The sequence below is a fragment of the Tamandua tetradactyla genome, chromosome 1 (genome assembly GCF_023851605.1).
Source record: "Tamandua tetradactyla isolate mTamTet1 chromosome 1, mTamTet1.pri, whole genome shotgun sequence".
Classification (NCBI taxonomy): Eukaryota; Metazoa; Chordata; class Mammalia; order Pilosa; family Myrmecophagidae; genus Tamandua; species Tamandua tetradactyla.
Window position 1 is genome coordinate 165,993,935 of NC_135327.1, and position 5,386 is coordinate 165,999,320.

Genomic DNA, 5,386 nt, shown 5'->3' on the forward strand with positions numbered 1-5,386 from the left:
CTTCCCAAACAAAGAAACCAAAAACAAACAAACAAACCAAATTCAACAAATAGTGCTGCGCTAACGGGATACTGACATGGAAAAAGAATGAAATGTGACCCCACCATACAGCATACAAAAAAAAAAAAAGAAAGAAAGAAACAAATGAAATGGGCAAATATGATAGAGAGTTCTTTAGGTTGTGATCAGGGAAGACTTCTTTAAAGAGGAGACTTTTAAGTAGAAAGCTGACTGGAGATAAGAAGTCTTCCATGCCAAGATATGGAGGTAGAACATTTCAGGCAAAGGAAACAGAAAGTGCAAAGGTCCTGAGGCAGGAGAACATTTGCTGGGTGAACTTAGATAAATTACTTGTTCTCTCTGAGCCATGTCTTTCTCATTTATAAAATAAGGGTGATGAGATTTCCTAAAGAGTTGTTGTCAGTATTAGATATAACACATGTAAAATCAGAAGCAAAATTGTGGCACGTAATAGACACTTCAAGAAATCACAGTTATTAAGGGAGTACAGAATAAGAAAGGATAATTTAAACTAGGAAGAGGAGAGCATAGATAAATGCTTTACAGGAGAGGAGACATTTGAACTAAACTTTGAAGGATAAACCAGGGAAGCAAGGAATTGCCAGATGATGAGGGAGGATAATATTCTAACAGAGGGATCAGAATGAGAAAAGGGACAAAATACAAGGTACTTATTCGCCTTTATCTTTTTTCTTTGATGGTGACATTTAGGTTTCCATGCCTTGAAGTGAAATGGAATGAACCTCCTGCAAGGTAAGTCCAACAAAGCGCTTCCACCAAAAAAATGTGTTTGCCAAGGCCCCCAAGATCATGTTTACACAAATATGGATGAGCCTATCTGGGACAGTCTTTTAGAGGAATGAAAATCTGCCTCCAGCCTGTGCCTCTAGCCAGGTGGAACTTATTGGCAGCTAATTAGTATGCGCCTGTCAGGAAATACTTGCACCTGCTACTCCCACAGCCCCTTGGGCAGAATGTGTTTTAGGAAGTTTACTAAAGAGAAAAAGCAATTGCTTACAAAGCTTGAAGTATGACATTTACCTTGAGTTTGAGTGATAGGATCTCAAATAGCTCATGAAAAAATGATAAATTCAGTCAAGTATGGCCAGCTACAATGGTAGAAAAACATTTCCACGCTAATTATAATCTCCACGAAGTCAGGGGCTGTGACTGGCTTTTGATGACTACCCACAATCTGAGGCCTAGTTCCATGCCTGGCATTCCGTGGGCACTGAAGAAATATTTGCCGAACAAATGAATAAATAAATAATAATTTCCAATAGGAAGTGGATGGCAGTCATAAAGGATAATTTAAGGAGAGTTTGTTTATAAAGAATCTAATTAGAATTTTGTTGACTGGGTCCTGGGGAAGTAAAGGGATAGTACAAGAACCCAAGCTGAAGGGGAAAAAGGAAGTAGAGGTTACCAGAACTCAGAAAGAAAGAGTGGGCTAGCGTGAACACAGTAGGGACCTTCCTCGCATATGCTCCCCAGGGCTCCCACTTGCCAAAACCCACTTTGAAGTCTCAGGATGTCCATTGATGGAGTTCATGCAGAGTAACTTCATGGGGTAGAAAACAGGGGAGAGGAGGGGGTAGCTTGGTTCTGATGAGCAAACAGAGGACAGCTGGCATTGTTGTCTTAGCTGGGCTACTGCACTGACCTGAGCAGCTAACTTAAAAAAAATACACATGTACCGCACATCACGCATGTCCTTATTCTTACTGTGGTTTGATTGTTGTTGTTGAAGAGACACAGAAACAAATCAAGTTCTCCTATTTTGAAATTAGGATGAGAAACAAACTTTATAACAATGATCCAAATTATTTAAAACTAAGGAGGAGATACATGGAGCAAGGGACATCTCTGCCCAAGGAAGAATAGGGAGAGATGGTCAGGGTTGGTGAGAAGAAGGAGAGAAATATGAGGAGGAGACATTAGACAAGGCCCTGGACTCAAGAAATAAACGATAAATGGGTCAGTTGTTAGAAATTGTGCAGACTGTAGGCAAAACTGTGATGTGTTATATTTGAAATCATGCTAGAAAAAAAAAGTGCTTAGGAAAAATTTTATGTCACTTTCTGAAAAAATTATCCTTGGCATTCCAACTTAAGGAATTAATGTTCTTCATTCAATTTGGAAATGCAAACAAAAGGATTTCTCTGCTCCTAAAACATAAAAAATATAAAAAAAAAGATTTTCACGGGGCAGAAACATTTCTTACATAATTTGTTTCCTTCCAAATCAAGAAACTTGTAAGTAACCTTGTGGTGTGAAAAATAGAAGAGAATTATTATTGCTCTATCACCCATAAACTGTTTTTGTCCTTTCCTTTCTTCTCATTTACTTCCTATTTCGCTGTACTGCCTTGTCTCGCGGTATGTATTTAGATCAATGATATAAATATAGATAAACCATATGCTTTCATTTTCTCTATCTTATAACTGTGAATAATTCTTTTTCTCTTTCAATGGCTTTTAGATCTACAGCCTCATCCTGTAAGCTGAGATCCAGAGTAGGAAGGAAATATTCCACTGATGTGACTAATTAGTGGTGGACCCAGAATCCAGGTATTTCCACTGGACTGTCTTTTCCTCTAGGCCTCAAAATTGCCTTCGTAGCTGAAGACTTGAATTGAAGACTATCTAGATCTCAATTTTCCAATAAAATGACATTGAGGCTCTATTTTTCTCGTTTTCCCTTGAAAACATGCATGGCCCCCTCAATGATTTTATGAATGTTAGAAACCTATTGAGATGTGATATTTCACAATAACTGTTTACAGGAGATGTTTTTCTTTATTTCTGAGAACAATCAAATCTAAGGTTAAAGCATTTAATTCATCCTGTCACAATTCAGTGTTGATGTTGTTTTATGGTCAGGCCATTGTTGAACTAAGAAATGCCCATCAACTTGCTAAAAGCAATAATATAATGCTTTTACTTTTGATGTTAACTACAGTGACTGGGTTGACAAGATGAACATCTCAAAATCTCCACAATGTATATAAAATATTAAACTAAGAAGGGCAGAATTAAAGGAAATAGTTCTGTCAAAAATAAACCTAGAGGGTGGGTCACAGGGGCTTAGCAGGCAGAGTTCTCGCCTGCTATGCCTGAGAACTGGGTTCGATGCCTGGTGCCTGCCCATGCAAAAAAACAAAACAAAACAAAACAACAAAAATAATAAACCTAGTTAAAATAAATTTAGAGTGAAATGCTGGTGATTGGTGAGGGGGAGGGATGGGGGTATGGTATATATGAATTTTTTTGTTTTCTTTTTATTTCTTTTTCTGAAGAGAGGCAAATGTTCTAAGAAATGATCATGATGATGAATATGCAGCTATGTGATGATATTGTGAATTACTGATATATATGTAGAACGGAATGATCAAAAATTAAAATAAATAAAAACTTAAAAAAATAAATAAGTAAACCTAGATGTTTTCAGTAAGCCATACAGTAGATAGTTATGCAGCTTTAAGGCTAGGGAATATGCAGTATTGTTAACTACAGTGAATAAATGCTCCATCCTATAGATTATGCTCTCAGCAAAAACACAAGGTTTAGAACAACTACAGTTCGAATTAGAGCAGAATAAAAAAGAATGCAGGAATATTCTGAGTTCCCCCAAAGCACAGTCAAAGCATTCTTTAAAGAGGGCAGAGGCATTTCAAAGTTCAGAACTGCCAAAGATCATGAAGTCTCATTTTGTTATTTCAGAATTCTTAAAAGATATGTGAAAGAAGGAATCCAGAATCCGAAGTCAAAGATCGCTGTATATTCAGAAACTTAGCCAGGAGTACAGGCTGGCCCAACTCAGTACCTTAATTACCCAGGAAAATGCTGGTCAGAAGCACTCACTTGGCGTGTTTAGCTTGACCTCAGCATACTTGGGATTTGGGATTGTAGCCTGGGAATACAACTGGATGAGTTTACTGGATTAAAAGCCTTCCTTTCAATGAATTTATGTGTCAATTTTGTGCAAGGGTCATGCTGATCTTCTCTATATCGTTCCAATTTTAGTCTATGTGCTGCTGAAGTGAAGACACACCTCTCCCTTTTTTTAAGTCCTGAGTGGACACTAACTTTAGAATTCCTCCAAAAACATTTGGAATCCCTGAAAACTTCAACAGAATCGAGAAAGTTCCTCCACCCCCCCAACTCTTAAGGGTCTAATTACGTTTCTTACGGTCTCCAAAACACAGCATTACCATGATGCTCCATAAACCTTTGGCTGTTTCCTCTGACTGGGATGGTTTTCATGCCTGGTTTTCTTCTGGAAGATTAGTTCAGAATACTGTGGGGAAGAGCTCCCTCGTCTGCCTTGCAGAAGGAAATGCCACCATGTGTAATTGCTAAGGTGTGTTCATTAACTGCCTCCAGCAGCCATAACTGTTAAATTTGATCAAGTTAATGGATAAAGTTTGCAGGTTAGTTTCGCTGGGTCTTTTCTATATTTATGGTTCTTGACTTGTAAATCCAAGTTTTATGTATAAACACATACATAATTACAACATATAGAGTGCCTATATAAAATAAAATATCATTTGCATCTTGACCATAGACTTTCTTCAGAAAAACAACAATGATTTCACATGAGGTTTTGGAACTAATAGCAATCTGCTTAGTTGTGGTTTATGTTCATTTCCAATCCGAGATTTGTTACAGAGGAAATTGTGGCAGTTAATCAACATACAAATAACAAGGTTATGTGTGACTTGAATTTTGACAGATTTGTCAAATATTGGTACAAATGCCAAATATTAAAATTTAAGGCTTTAGCTTTGTAATGAGACTTACATAGACCACAGAAACAGCTGCCTTCCATATGGAAATATTGAAGGCCAAGAGTTTTGATTAATACTTGCTAGATATTTTTTCACTTGTTGACAACAGGTTAAACACTCTAAAATGCTGGAAGTAAGAAAATATTTTAAGCTATTTACAACATACTCAAAACCCACCCACCACTTCCATCCACCCATTGCTATGGTTTTCATTCTAGAGTTTATAGATAGGTCTTCAAAATTAAAATAAGTATATTAAAGGGCCATTTCTCTTCTCTATTCATAAATATTTGAAAATATACTATAGTTTCTCAGTTTCAATCATGAAATTACAATTTTGGGGGGAATTTTGTTCTAAATAAATGAACAAAATTGTTATGAGAAAGTATGTGATGGAAGATAAACACAAAATAATGTCATTCACCTATGCTTTTATTTAATTCTCATCATTCACTTGAAAAATCTCAAATTAACATGAATTAATTCTTATTGAGTGGGCCATAAATGTTAGCTACTATTATGTCTTAGGCACTGCGCTAGTTGGATTATGCTTGTTATCCCCTCTAAACCTCAGCA

The 5,386-nt window shown here is 36.7% G+C and overlaps 1 non-coding gene across 1 annotated transcript; it reads right to left on the minus strand.

Moving 5' to 3' along the window:
- Window positions 1-3,962: 3,962 nt before the first annotated feature.
- On the minus strand, window positions 3,963-4,072 carry LOC143653524 (U6 spliceosomal RNA). Its single transcript, XR_013161346.1, has one exon. It is a non-coding gene; the product is annotated as a U6 spliceosomal RNA (small nuclear RNA).
- Between the last annotated feature and the right edge of the window lie 1,314 nt (window positions 4,073-5,386).